The sequence below is a fragment of the Scomber japonicus genome, chromosome 10 (assembly GCF_027409825.1).
Source record: "Scomber japonicus isolate fScoJap1 chromosome 10, fScoJap1.pri, whole genome shotgun sequence".
Lineage (NCBI taxonomy): Eukaryota > Metazoa > Chordata > Actinopteri > Scombriformes > Scombridae > Scomber > Scomber japonicus.
In genome coordinates this window covers 33,101,172-33,117,098 of record NC_070587.1, presented here as the reverse complement: position 1 = coordinate 33,117,098, position 15,927 = coordinate 33,101,172, and positions in this window count along the sequence as shown.

Genomic DNA, 15,927 nt, shown 5'->3' with positions numbered 1-15,927 from the left:
TTGGATAACTGGAATTCCGAGCACATTAATGTGTAAATAGCATTTTAACACGTAACACATAACTGTGTTAAAATGACACATTATTAAACATCCTTATGTCACTATATTGACACAACTTATGTGTCGGTATGCTTACACATCAACTGTGTCACCATTAACACAAGTTGTGTTGTCCCAAAGAGAACTCATTGATGTGTTGAAATTCAACACATGTTGTGTTGTTTTTAACACATTCATGTTTAGAGTGTACTTTTACTCAAGTAAGGAAGCTGTGTACTCTGTCCACCTCTGGACAGTTTACTCATAAAACATGCACAGGTGTGTGTGTGCCGGTAAAACACAACACAGCCGATCAATTAACACAACACACTATGATTAAAAAGTGCAAGCGTGTTGTTCTGAGTCATGCCTGAGTAGTATGCAGTATTAGATACTTGTGTAAAAAAGACTGTAGTAAAAGCAGACATACTGATTCAACTCTTTACTCCAGTAAAGGTATGACTTAGAAGTCTCCAAATGACTTACTTTAAAGACCGTGTAAAGTGAAAATATATTTGTGTTCTGAGTTAGTCACATCACAGACAGATGTGTTATTAACCATCCTTCCAAATTTGAATGCTAGAAAAATTGTCTAAGTATGTAAAATTATCTTTTAAAATCATGAAAAATCAAGCACTTCTCTGTGCAGTCAAACGCTTGGGGCGTGTCTGCTGAAGGCGCTGGAAACACACCCACGCGCGGAAGGGGGCCGCCTCCGTGTAACATAGCAACAGTAGCAATGGACGCTAGCGCTAACAACAGCATTGCAGTGACCCAGCCCTTCATGTTTGAGCCATCAGAGACCGGACACTGACTCGGAGTCAGACAATGAACATGCACAATCTCGTGCCTCACAGTCTGCAACAGAATGGTAATGTATTTCTCCTATTTATGCAAGTTAGCAATATGTATTACTGACTAGGGATGATCCCGTCTACAGTTAGCCGAGTTAGCCGCCGAGCTAGCAACCGAGTTAGCCGCCGAGTTACGCTCCCACTGACCATTATAGCCTAGCTAAAAACGTTAGGGTTTCATGTAATGAAGAATTGTGATTGTTTTGTCTGTTCACAGATTAAACACTTGATTTTTATTACTGTTTCGTTAATTTAATTACTCCTTTTGTTTATACCTAATAAAGGTAGTACTAGTATTTGTTTTTTAGAGTGTAGTGGGTGGTAAACCCAAGTAAATTCAGTTTGTCCAGCTTTGAAAGGAGGCAGTTTACTCGTTTTTTCAGATCACACTATTCAACAAATGTGGGGAAACGCATTAGGTAACTAATTAGACTACAAAAAAGTAAAATATAACACTAGCCTGTTTAACTTAGTCAGTTACTTACCTGTCTTCTGATTAATTTGTGGATTGCTGAATGTCATCATTATAACACACAGGCTGAATAAGAAAATATGCTTCAACTGATTAGGTCATTTTGCTTTACCAGGCTTCATACTGAACTGACAACTGAAATGGTTAACATTCGTCACACTGTGATTAAAAATGTACTTGTGCAGGTGCACATGTGGAGAATGCAGAACAATGCCCACAGAGGTTGAACATGTCTGCTGCAAGGAGCTGCATGCTGTATGTAAATAAAAACTGTTTTTCACAATAATAATTCAAATAATGAATACATAAGCAGCAGCACTATATGTCTAGCACTAAAGCACCTATTACACATATTACTATAGGTTCAGAGTAGATGTGGAGAGCTGCCTGAAGAGCCACGCTGGAGCTGTCTTTCACAAAACACTTCATCCCATTCAGGCTTGGAGCCAGTCTGCCTGAACCCCTACTCCCTGCAGAATGCCCTAAACATTTATCAGGCAGATCATGGACCACTGGCGGAAAAGGAAAGATCTGGGTAACGTAGACAATATAATATTTGTTTTACTGATTTCGGATATTTATAAATTACACTTGTGTTGATCAAATGACATGCATTTCAAAGACAGGTAAGGTTTAGTACCCGGGAATAAACTTACATCATTTATACAATCATATTATAGTTGACTAATGTATACAGTGTATTTCATTTACACTCAAAGCACATGAGTGATGCTTGACTGTATCCATTTTAATCCTTCATTTTCCTGAGCTATATATAAACTCTCATGTTGGACAGATTGCAAACAATAAATACTGGTTCATTCTTTAGCTGTTTTTCACTACATAGTAAATCAACCAACATGTACATCACCTTGATATATAGATGTATAAACTGAATGCACATGATTGGACATTTATACAAGCAATCACTAGATTATTATTATTATTATTATTATTATTTCTGAAAATGTAGCTGTGTGGTCGTGGAAATTCCTTGGAATAAAAAAACTGCTGTCCATTTTCTTGTCCATCCATTTAGCCAATATGATGAGGTAGACTTCAGGTTGATGAATCAAACTCATCTTCTGAGGACCCAATCTGTAAGACATGACAAAAATGTGGAGGGAAAGGCTGTTTTTGTTTATTACATCAATCAAACAAATAAGTTCAGTTTGGTTTCAGATAGGTTCTTCTAAAAGACAACACATGTCAATAATGTTTTGTGAAAGACAGCTCCAGTGTCAAATTTGATTACACAGAGGACAACATACCAAAAAAAAACATACATAAAAATATAAATCAAAGTATTTTTCTACATTTTTTATTACAGGCGTGCTCGCTACCTGGCCTACAGGAGTTTTGTGTCCTGGTGCTGGGGATACCTGGGAAAGGACAACCGGGTTGTCATCCCCTCCTGTGTTGTCCTCCGCATTCATCAGGAGTACCCTGATGAAGATGGGGAATACACAGGTTTTAAACCTCCCCTTTAGATTGATTTATTATTTATAGTTTATTGCTTACATATATTGTTATTTGTTTATAAAATGTGTCCAATATAAAATAAATGTATTATTGAGTAATGATATATTTGTGTGTGTCACAACTTACTTCTTTTACAATGGAGGCTGGTGGAGCTCTGGTCCTGACATTGGCTGAGGCAGGAGTAGGCTTGGGCGGTATAAAGGTGTTGCAGTATACCAAGGTGCTTTCTGAGTGCTTCATACTGTTATAGTGGTTTAATTTCAAATGTTTTAGTCACCACGGAAATTAGTCGCCAGAAATGTGTAATAAATACCATACACCAAGGTAAATGTCTGGAAGCTATGAAGGCTTGAAAAAAATATATACCGCCCAAGTCTAGGCACAAGGTAAGTCACAGGAACGTTAGTTACGTACTGTAACTCCAGATTCTATGAGTATAGGCGCAGCCCTCTAAGAGCTATCGCTATTGGATTTATCCCTCGCGCACCTGCGCAGTCCTGAGTAAAAATAGTCAACGCCCCCCTCAGGGGGCCCCACTCTACACGGTGTATAAATACCCGCGTTAACATACAATCAGCTCCCAAAAAGAGGCTTTCTTTTAGCCACAAGGAACCAGTGGGGCCCCGATCTTAGAGGGCTGCGCCTATACTCATAGAATCTGGAGTTACAGTACGTAACTAACGTTCTATTTCGTATAGGCTACGCCCTCTAAGAGCTATCGCTATTGGGATAAGGGCGTAGCAGGATATAGTCTATGCCACACTGGGTCCATACAGAACCACAAGCGCAAACAAACCCGCCACGTAACATAACCACAGCTCCATTCATGCCCAACGCCGTGCGTAATGACGCAATCCACATCCCTCAGCACGTACTGAGGAGAAGAAGTTGGGGAAAAGCAAGCCTGCTGTGATGAATGGAGACGAGTGTTACGCACTGTAACAGTCCACATGAAGAACAGAAGCGAAGTAAAACAGTAAACTAACCCTAACCCCTAACCCTGCGGGATGTGTCCCAGTTCTCCATGACTCACTCTGTTCTGAGTGTTCTGACGGAGTGATTGTTATTATTCTCGCCTCTTGTTTGCTCCTCTGTTACAATGCGAGATTTATTCATTCCTCATGTTTTACAGGCTTTTCTTCCAGTTTATCGTGAAGCCCAGTTTTGACAGATGTGCCAATAATTCTGTCGTCTGCACCAGGGCTTCTTCCTCGGAGCGAGCCAACAACAGTAGATCGTCCAAATAAAAAAGCACTCTCATTCCTCTTTGGTGTAACGGCCGCAGAGCTGTTTCCACACATTTTGAGAAAGTGCGAGGGGCCAGTGAATAACCGAACGGTAGGCGGTTGTATTGATACTGAATCCCTTGGAATGAGAAGCGCAGGAACTGCCTGTGCTTCGGGATGATGGGAACGTGAAAATATGCGTCTTTCAGATCCACTGACACACAGTAATCTCCGGGACGCACACATTCTAGCACTCTCTTGATCGTCAGCATGTGGAAGGGTCTGACCATTATCGATCTGTTGAACAGGGATAGGTCTAGAATGGGCCTCATCCCCCCTGTTTTCTTGGGAACCAGAAAATAACGGGAGTAAAACCCCCGATTTTCCTCCCCGCGAGGAATTTTGGAGATTGCATTTTTCACCAAGAGTTCCTGTAATTCTGACTGGAGAGCCAGACGCTGGTCCTGTGATGACAGTACCGTCTCCACAATCCCGTTGAAACGGGGAGGTGGGGAGGCAAATTGCAGGGTGTAACCCTTGTTTATCAGCGTGCTCATCCATCTGTCCATTGTGCAGACGCGCTGCCACACCGAGAAGCGCTCGGAGAGCGGGCGTACATTTTCCTGCTTTGCTGTCGTTGACATGAGAACGAGCTGCGACAGAGCCCTCGCCGCCGTCACTCGGGGCGGGGAAGCCCCAGTAGTGACCCATGGGGGGCTGCTGGCAAAAGGGCTGAGAAGGAATCCCTGAGAGCTGCGTTGCAGCGGGGAATTGACCTGGAGCTATGTTAGTCGCATTAACAGCAGTGACATTGACAACGCTCTCACTCTCTGATGAAAAAGAAGAGCCGCTGTGTACAGGCGAAGGGGCGAGTGTGCTGTCCACACGAGGCGCATGTGCGGCCCTCGTGGGTTCATTATCGCACAGGTTAGAAGCATGTGCTCTATGTTGACAAACAGAGGATGTGTAGTGCTTCAGAACTTGGAGGCCGAGCTGTCCGCTAACCGGCAGGTTAGGGAGAGCTGGCTCGCCTTTTGTGGGGAACACGTGCGTAACTACAGCTGCATCGGCGGAAGCAGGTATAAGTTGTTTGTTCGGTAGGATGTTGCTCGATAGGGGAAGATGTTTGTGTTTTATTTCAAAACATTTTTGCCTATCAACGGTAGCATTACTGGCAACATCCGTAACATGAACACACATGTCCCCCCCAACATGTCAGCTCCTCCGGTTCTGCTTCTTCGGAGGCTCGGAGGGAGGATTGGCCCAGCCGTAGCCCGAGCGGCCGACTTTCGGGCCCTTCCGTGGAGCCTGCCGACCAGCAGAGGAGGGAGGAAAGGAAGGCCGACCTGGCGTGGAGGAAGAGGCCGGCGGACGAGGCGGCGCTCCTGCAGCCGCAGAGGGACGCTTCCGGCCCCGTCGCTGCTCGTTGTCGTGCCGACCGCCTCCGAAACGGTTGGGGCGACGTTCATCATGTCGTTGCCGAGCAGGTGGCTGACCCCAGATGTCATGGCGGCGGATGGCCTCAGCCTCTTCAGACGCCGCTACGAAGGAGTCCACCATTGTCCGGAACCGAGGTCCGAACAGTCCGCCAGGGTGGATCGGAGCATGGAGGAGCTCACGTCTCGACGCCTCGGGGATGTGGGTCTGGTCCAGCCACATACAACGATGCTGCATGGTCGCCCAGGCAGCCTGTCGGGCCATGCAGGCAGCGGAGCAGGCGCAGAGGGTGAGGGCAGCATTGGCCAAGTTGGACAGCTCAGTGGCCAGCTCGGGGTGCATCTGTGGGTCCGCTGCGATTTTCAGGACGCTGGACCACAGCAGGGCAACGTTATTTGCAGCAGCGGAAGCTTGAAAAGCACACTGGTGTATGCGGTCCGCCTGTCTGGCGATGAACTGGTCTCTGGAGGACGTCAGTACGGGCCGCCATCCGGCTGCTGTACTGGCTCGACCCACGCCAAAGAAGGTTGTGAGGTTTTCCTCCAACGGGGGTACAGCAGGGAACCCTCGGTCCGTGAAGTCTGCCACCTTCGTGATGGGCACGAAGGTGGCTATCGGCGCCTTCAGGACCTTCGGGTCTGTTGCCGGGCCCTCCTGATATTTGCGGATGGGCGGGAAACGAGGCCATACGGCGTCTCGCCTGCTCTGTTGAGCAAGGGGAAACCCACCGCACATCTCATCAGATGGAGCGGCCTCTTGAGCCGGCGGGACCAGCAGGTCCCTGCGAGCGGCCGCTTTCGCAATGATGTCGGGCAATTCCTTGACCAACCCTCCGATAGATGGTAGGGCGGTGGTGGGAGGGGAGGGGAGCCCAGGCCCACGCCCTCCTTCGGCGTTCTCCAGCTCTTCCGTCTGGAAGAGGGGAGGAAAACCGGCTTGAGAGGAATCGTCTGAATCCGATGCCTCAGGCGGGTCCAAGACGTCCAGGGCCTCCTCCACAGAGTAGGAGTCCTGTAGAGGCCAGACGTCGTCCGCCGTTGCAGTGAAAAAATCCACCTGCCGTTGTCTCTCCGCGGGAGGAAGGAGAGCACAATACGGACAGGAGGACCGTGAGGTGAGAGCCAGGCCGGCGTGCTGAGCTCCCAGGCAGACCTCGCAGCGGGTGTGGAGGTCAGAGTAAAGGAGCCGGCCATCTGGGCAGGACGGACACGGCCTGTCCTCTCCCGTCGAGGACTCCAACTTCGACATGGTAAGGTGGTTCTTTCTCTCTTTATTCTTACTCTTAGGAAGCTTGCAGCTTGGTGGCTGAAAGAAAATGGGAGCTGATTGTATGTTAACGCGGGTATTTATACACCGTGTAGAGTGGGGCCCCCTGAGGGGGGGCGTTGACTATTTTTACTCAGGACTGCGCAGGTGCGCGAGGGATAAACCAAATAGCGATAGCTCTTAGAGGGCGTAGCCTATACGAAATAGAACAGTGGCTGCCAGATATGCTGGAGGAAGACACTGAGACCTGTACATGGGAAAAGAAAACAGGAATAAGGAAAAGAGACATTAGGCTGTCATCATGACCACCGCATACATACACACAACATACAGTACCTCGTGGGTACCTCGGAAGCCACTTTGACGCTCATTTTAGGTGTCCCTCGGCCCATGTTTTAAATTACACACAAACGTAAAACCTCAGTCTACATATAATTCCTTGTCATAGCTATATTGGTGCACATAAAATATTACCTGTCGATTATCATTGTGTTGTCAGATGGATGACGCTCAGGGAATACGGCCAAATTATGTCACGATTACATGCATGCTAACATTACACAGGCATGACAGGGTGCATGATGTAAAATCACTTTCAGGATTTGCACATTCAGCAAAATGCATTTAATTGCCTAAATGTACAGTATTATAACTTATAAGCACATAACGTTACTTACACTCTCTGACGGGCATATAATGCCGGTGGCGGTGATGATGGCACCTGCTGTCGGCGGGATGGGAGGATGTAAACCGGTGAAGAAGACGGTCGGTGGCGGGCTGGTGGCGGTGATATAGGCACCTGCTGTCGGCGGGATGGGAGGATGTAAGCCGGGGAGGGAGACGGTCGGTGGCGGGCTGGTGGCGGTGATATAGGCACCTGCTGTCGGCGGGACGAGAGGACGTAAGCCGGGGAGGGAGATGGTCGGTGGCGGGCACGTAATGCCAGTAGCACCGGCGGGACGAGAGGACGTAAGCCGGGGAGGGAGGCGGTCGGTACGGCCCCTCTAACCAGACACAACGGACTGCTCAAAAATCCAGACTTCCAGTGAAGATGCACACACGAGGAGGCGACATGACTAGTTAGTTAGCTAGCTGAAAATTACCTTAATTGATGCTATCCAAAACGTGAGAGCGAGCTGGAAAACGACTGAGGCTAATCATAGACTGAGGCTAATGCGCTGAATGTATTTATACTGCAACAGCAGCAGGGGCGGGTTTATGCTAATCATGGCCGCGTTACGTAACGCGGCCATGATTTCAGACCCGCCTACTAAATCCTGACACAGAAATCTTGAAACACAGTGTGTGAAGCCTAGCTCCACAATTCAAATCTAAATGGTTGAAATGCTTTTTAAACCTTTTTTAGAAATACATTTATGACATATTTAATGTGTTTAGAAGAAAATGTCTGATTTCACTTTACACAGTCTTTAACAAATTTCGTTCTTTTCCCGGGATTTAAAATGTCTTATTTTCGGGAGAAATATTAACCCTCTATGGCAGTGATTCCCAACCGGGGGTACGCAAGCACACTGCAGGGGGTACGTGGAAACATTTAATTACAATTTATTTCCAAGTGATAAATAATTTTAATTAAAATTAATTAATTAAAATAATTTTTTCTCAGTCAACTGAACCCATCAATTAAGTTGTACGTGCGCTATAACAGTTTCCCTGGGGAAACAATAATTAAGTTGTACGCGCGCAATAACAGTTTCCCCGGGGAAACAATAACCTGTGACACTCCGCCAAAATCACAGCAGCCGTCCAGCCTACCCTATGAGCCAAGATGGATAAATGGCTGAAACGTCCACTTTCTCGGGATTCTGGTGAGATTTCAGAGGGGACAGATAAACGAAAAAAAGAGGCCAAACTTAAACCAAGACAGTACAATGACAGCTATATCATGTATGGATTCACGTTTACACCTGCGGACCCACCTCAGCCTCAGTGCTTCTTTTGCGGTGAAGTCTTGGCAAATAGCGCAATGAAGCCAGCCCATTTACTGCGGCACCAGAGCACCAAGCACTCGGGAAATGTAGGTAAAAATGATGAATATTACAAAAGAAAGCCACAACTGTGTCAAGCAAAGCACTGCAGGCGTCTTATGCTGTGTCTATGCTTGTGGCTAAATCAAAAAAGCCTCACTCAATTGTTGAAGAGCTAATTCTCCCTGCAGCGGTTGCTATGGCTGAAATTATGATTGACAAGAAAGCAGCTGACGAACTGAAGAAAGTCCCCCTGTCGAACAACACCGTGTCCCGTCGGATCGATGATATGTCTGATGATATTACTGAACAAGTCGTCAACAAAATAAAACAGGCCGGTCAGTTCGCTTTGCAGCTGGATGAAATGACAGATGTGAGTGGAGATGCTCAGCTCCTGGCCTTCGTTCGTTACAAAGATGTGTCGGACATCAACGAGCATATTTTATTTTGCAAGAGGCTGCCAGGAAAGACAACTGGGGAAGAAATGTTCCACGTTATAGACAGCTTTTTCAAAGAGCATGATGTGCAGTGGAAAACCTGCAGCCACATCTGTACCGATGGCGCGGCTGCGATGACTGGAAGCGTAAAGGGACTGTTCGGACATGTCAAAAAGGTAAATCCCGACATTAAATGGATGCACTGCATTATTCACAGGGAAGCCCTCAATAGTAAGAAGATGAGCCCTGAATTACGTGCTGTTATGGATGATGCTGTCAAGATCATAAATGTCATCCAATCCCGGCCACTGAATCACAGACTGTTTGAAACTCTTTGTCATGAGAGCGGTACACTGCACGAGCAGCTATTGTTCCACACAGACGTCCGCTGGCTGTCTCGTGGGAAAACGCTACTGAGACTTTATGAACTTCGCAGTGAAGTTTTTGCATTTTTGACGGAGCATTGGCATCCTCTTGCTGCGGTGTTTGAGGATGCGCAGTGGGTGGCACACCTGGCATATCTCGCTGATGTGTTTACCAAACTTAACAAGCTCAACCTATCACTTCAGGGGAGTCACACATCCTGAAAATGTACGACAGAGTTCAAGGTTTCACAAAAAAGCTGAAACTATGGGAGAGGAAATGTGATGAGGGAGACGTGAGGTGTTTCCCACTACTCGAAGCCCATCTTGCCACCACTGATGTTGCCAGGGCTCCAGTGGTGAAACTGGTGCAAGCAAATCTGTCCAAACTATGCACCGATTTCAACCATTATTTCCCGGACATTGAAGAAAAGTCAGAAAGACTGGATTGGGTGAGGGACCCATTCATTGTGAGTGAGAGCAGCAACCATCTTCCTGCAAGGCTGCAGGAGCAACTGATGGATTTATCGTCTGACCGTGGGCTGAAAATCGCATACCCTCAAAAGACATTGACTGAGTTTTGGTGTGATGTGGAGAAGGAATATCCTGAACTGGGAAAACATGCACTGATTGAACTTTTGCCTTTTGGCTCAACTTATATGTGTGAGGTGACCTTCTCAGCTTTGACACACATCAAAACCAAACAGAGGAACAGGCTGGATGTGGAGAGTAGCCTGGTAACTGCTGTTTCCACACTGTCCCCAGCCTTATCAAAGCTTATGAAAAACAAGCAAGCTCAAGTGTCTCATTAAAGCTCAGTGAGTTAGTAAGGATAGTGAGAATGAATATTTTGTCATTTTATATATTTTGTTTTGTTCTAGATTTTGAAAAGTTAAATACCTGTTTAAAGGGGAATCATGTAAAGAAGTTCCAGTTTTACTCCAGTTAGAAGAAATAATTTATTTATTTTTATTTTTTATTTTATTTTCAAGTCAACATATTATTTATTTCTACTTTTAATTAATTTGAGTTAAACAAAGAAATTATTTATGTTCATTTTGTATTTAGCTACTCATATTACTTACTGGTATTTAGCCTACTTTCAAAGCAATATATTATTTATTTTTAATTGGGCTAATCAGAGTTTAAAAAAGAATAAATGCCTGATAATTCAATGTTAAATGTAAAATAAAATGATTACCATTTAATAATCACTTGTGTTACGTTATACTTTTTGAGAATCATCAACATGGGGGTACTCATGGTATGACAAATAGGCTCAGGGGGTACACACGACAAAAAAGGTTGGGAAACACTGCTCTATGGCATGGTGTTGCCCTTAGGCAACGCACCACTTTTTTGGTCATTACAGTGGCCCTTTCAATTTTATTTCATTTTAAAAAAAAACACTATGTCACATGACATGCATCTGTCCAATAAAATCATGAGTAGAAGTGGGCTTCGCCTTTGTCTAGGGCAGGGGTCGGCAACCTTTAACACCGAAAGAGCCATTTGATCCGGTTTCCACGGAAAAGAAAACACTGGGAGCCGCAAATACTTTTTGACATCTAAAATGAATTTATTTATGAACACATTTATTAAATAGAAAGGAAAAATATTTAAAACAACAACAACTTCCCTTTCATGCTTCGGGGTTCACCCCAGCCGTACACTTATTAATGCTTTGACTACCCTTTTGAAGATGGGCTATCATCTTATCTAACATGAAGATAACACTGTATATATTGCTTTTTCTTACCTTTACACTTTGTATAAACAACTAAAGTGTGTTGCTTATGAAATCCACTAAGTGCTACAGAGAAAATTAAATTTTATCTATGTAATGAACACATTTTGAACATTTTGAAGTCTTGAAAATATAATGCAATGTCTGAATGTCTCTTTCAAATGAATTAAAAAGCTGAACTTAAATCATCCATGTAGCAAACAAAAGTAAAAAAATGCCGTGAGCCGTCATCCTTATATCGCCTTTGGGCTTTCAGAGCATGTAGCGGAGCCTTGACCTGAATTTAAAAAATAAAAAAGCACTGTGTCACTAAACAATGAAAAATAAATATTTGCAAAATATCTGCATAAATATTTATTTTACCTGGTTAATGGGACTTCTGCTCCTGAACCTCTGCGCACAGCGTCTGCAAATCGGGGCTGTACGAAGTCACTCTCATCTTTACGCAGGACTGTAAGCTGTCATCTGTGAGGCGTGAGCGGTGTTTGTTTTTAATGTAGTTCATGGTGGAGAATAGCTGCTCACATACATATGTGGATCCGAAGATCGGCAGGACTCCAAAGGTATCTTCATGTTCATGTAGGTGTCGGGGGCATTCCATGTTTCAAACACGAGTTTGTCCGGTCTTGGAAGGTTCTCAATATCACTCTATTTGTGATTCTGAGCAAGAGTGGCCTTCTGACGGGCAACATCTTCAAGGTCCTCTGTCAAGCGTTTGAATTTGGACACCCACATGTCTTTGTCAGCTATGTCAGCCAGCTCCAGCTCAGGTTGACTTACACCTGCAAATGCAGTTTGCCAAACGATGCTTGCATTGTGGTGATTGCAGACTGCAAATACTCTGAATTGATCACTTTGTGAGCTTGTTTGAACTCCCTTAAGGAGGGGAAGTGAGACAGTGTGCCTCTCTGTAAATCTCTGGCTAAAACTGTCAGTTTGCGATCAGATGGTATCCCCCATAATCTGGAAGTATACACTGGGAAGGTCGTACAGCCCCATGGCCTGCAGGATGTGGGGGCAAGTGGAAACGTTGTCCTCCGTCTGTGCCAACCTGTGCCAATCCACCAGCACTACAAGTTATTCTTTGACAACTGGTTCACAGGGGTTCCTCTGGTTCTGGCTTTGGCTGAGCAGGGCATTGATTGCACTGGCACAATCCGTGCAAACAGCAGGGTATATGCAGGGATCTTCTAGTTAATTTTAATACCTTTTTAAGACTTTTGAAGACCTTCTCAATATTTTTTAATACCTCACCGCAACTTGGTTATATTATATATAAATGGTGATATTAATGTCGCACTGTGTAACTTGAACAATCCAATGTTAATTCAATTCAATACAACAGCTCTGCTGTAAATTCATTTATTATTTTTTTTAACCTTGAACTACATTAACATACATGAGAACAGAAAAACTATTAGGAACCGTTCAATAAAATACAAAAGAGAGCCACAAATAAAAAATTTTGATCACAAAAAACAAAAAGCCTACAGCTGTGTAATGGGCTTATTATTATTATTTTATTTATTTCGGTGGAGAGGGGGGTGGGGGAGGCAAACGAGACTGTGGTGGTCCCCACAGTCTCCTTAATTAATGGGAAACACTATATGTGTGTGTGTGTATAAAATATATAAGCAGTAAGTACCTGGATTGTACATGGTCATCTTCCCAGAATCGGATGTGGACATCAAACTGCTTCTTTTTTGTTGACTGGTAATTTGCCTGCTCTGCAGTTAGGCGGCCATTGTCCATGAAAGGCTTCATGAGCCAGCTCATCTGGGGATAGGCAGCATCGCCCAAGATGTAATACCCCATGTCATGGCCCTCAATGACACGATTACGTCCTGTGAACATCCTGTCAGGCATATTCCAGAGTCCGGATCTTCGTAGAACTCTGGCATCATGCAGACTGCCAGGCAGCCCAGCGAACACACTCCAGAAAAGTCCTCTCCCATCCACTACTGCCTGTAGGACAATAGAGTACCAACCTTTCCTGTTATAGTACTCGGTATGGAACTCCTGCGGTGCCAGGATTGGAATGTGTGAACCATCTATGGCTCCAACACATTGTGGCAACCCCCACCTGTTTTCAAAGTAGTTCGCCATTTCATTAAGCGTATCTGCACTAGGGAACTGGATAACTTCAGGCCACAGTATGTCCTCCACAGCAGAACAGAAGGCCTTTAGACATTTGCAGGCGGTAGATCGGCTTACCCCAAATAGGTGGGCAACACTCCTGTAGTCTGCATTTGTTGCTAGTTTCCAGACTGCAATGGCTACCCTTTGCTGGAGGGGAACACACAGGCGATAATTTGTGTCCTGCTTCTCCAGCGCTGGTTGCACCCGCTGACACAGATATGCAAAGGTTTCCTTTGACATCAGAGAAAGTCGGCACAACCACTTTCCACCATTCCTCACTTCTCTTGTGGGTCCAAACAATGGGAGCAGTACGCCGTGCACATTGTAGAAGAATCTGTAACACAGTAAATTGCATTAACGTTAACTCTCACTTCATCAAAACACTGTGTTTGTCACCAAAGTGAAATGAACATGATTTGAAGCCTTAAATGCTGCAGCACAAAGTGATATATTAGAAAACTGTTTATACATTCACAATAAACATGACCATAGAGTACAGTAAAATAATAGTAGAGTAGCAGAAGAATTGTAAACTAGAGCAGAGTATAGAAGAACAGTAGCATACAGAGTAGTAGAGTCTGGGCCTTAAAGTATACCCCCAGCCCATATGGCCCCCGCCCCCGCCTATAACAACTATCTTTTTTTAACGCAATGTAGGGTTCACGTCAATGTCTGTATTTTGAGCATAACAATAAAACAAATATTTAAAATAAAATGAAAGCTATAATGGTCCATAGTTTACTTTGATACGTCTGAGTGATGAGGAGTCAAATGCTCAGGACCATGGACAGTGTCAAAGACAGCTCCTGATATCATTACCGGGTACGGGCACTACACCGCGTTCCAAATTATTATGCAAATGATATTTTTCTCAGATTTTCCTAAATAGTCAATGAGAATGACAGTCAGTATAATTTTCAAGTTCGAGTATAATTCGAATTTTATTGAACAAACGTCCCAATGATAACAGTATTTTTTTCAAAACATAAAAAACTCAAAATGCACTGTTCCAAATTATTATGCACAACACAGTTTCAAAACATTTTATAGGTTGTAAAGAACTGAAAATGGTCATTTGTTGAATTTGCAGCATTAGAAGGTCATAATTACTGAAATCAAAATCTATTTCAATAAAAAAAGCATCTTAACAGGCCAAGTTACATTAACATAGGACCCCTTCTGTGATATCACCTTCACAATTCTTGCATCCATTGAACTTGTGAGTTTCTGGACAGTTTCTGCTTGAATGTCTTTGCAGGATGTCCGAATAGCCTCCCAGAGCAGCTGTTTGGATGTGAACTGACTCCCACCCTCATAGATCTTTTGCTTGAGGATGCTCCAGAGGTTCTCAATAGGGTTGAGGTCTGGGGAGGATGGGGACAACCCCATGAGTTTCTCTCCTTTTATGCCCATAGCAGCCAGTGACACAGAGGTATTCTTTGCAGCATGAGATGGTGCATTGTAGGGCTGGGCGATATATCGAGTATACTCGATGTATCGCGGCTTGTTCTCTGTGGGATGTAGAAAATGACTATATCGTGAATATTCGAGTATACATTCAATTTGTTTTTAGTCGCGGCCCGTTGAACTACAGGTTTCTCTCACTCTCTCATCTCTCCGCACAGAGAGATAAAACAAGCGCACCTAGGTACGTACATCACATTCTGTTGTGCATGCAACGTCATATGCCCGGCAGCATGTAGCAGCAGTAGCAGCGATCTCAGGTCGCGGGAGCAGCAGGTGATATGGACAAGTGGAGGAGGGAGATTTAATTCCCAAAAAAAAACAATTCAGGATCCATCATCTGGCGGTGGTTTGGGTACAAGAGGGAGGACGTTGAACAACAAACCGTAATATGTAAAGTATGTCATAAAAGCGTCACCACAAAAGCTGGTAGTACAACAAAGTTATATCACCATGTGTGCTTGAAACTCTGCAAGAGCACATCTCCGGCCAGTGACATATTGAAGAAAGTGCCGAAGCAACCAGCACTGACGCAACTGAGTCTGGTGTCTTCTTTTTCCAGAACAGCAATACGACTAAAATAGTCAAAAACAGAAGGAGATAACGTCCGCAGTAACACACCACACAGAGATAGACATGGCCCCAGTGAGTGTGGTTAAAAGCCCGGATTCAGAAAGATCATCGACACACTTGATATAATCTACCTAGCAGAGACAGCTCTACCTTTATATCCTAGTGGCATTATGCACAAAATGTGCACTTTTATTTAGTGTTGTTTGAAATGTTTAATAGTGACATGATGCAGAAAAAGGCACTTTATTGTATTCATTTGTTTAAATATTGTACTGGCATTATGTAAAAAAAGTGCACTTTAATTTAGTGTTGTTTTGAAATGTCATCTCAGTGACACCCTGCGCAAAAGTGCATATTTTTCTTTTAAAATATCTTTGTGGCATTATGCACAAAATGTGCACTTTAATTTAGTGTTATTTTGATGTGTCATATTAGTTACAT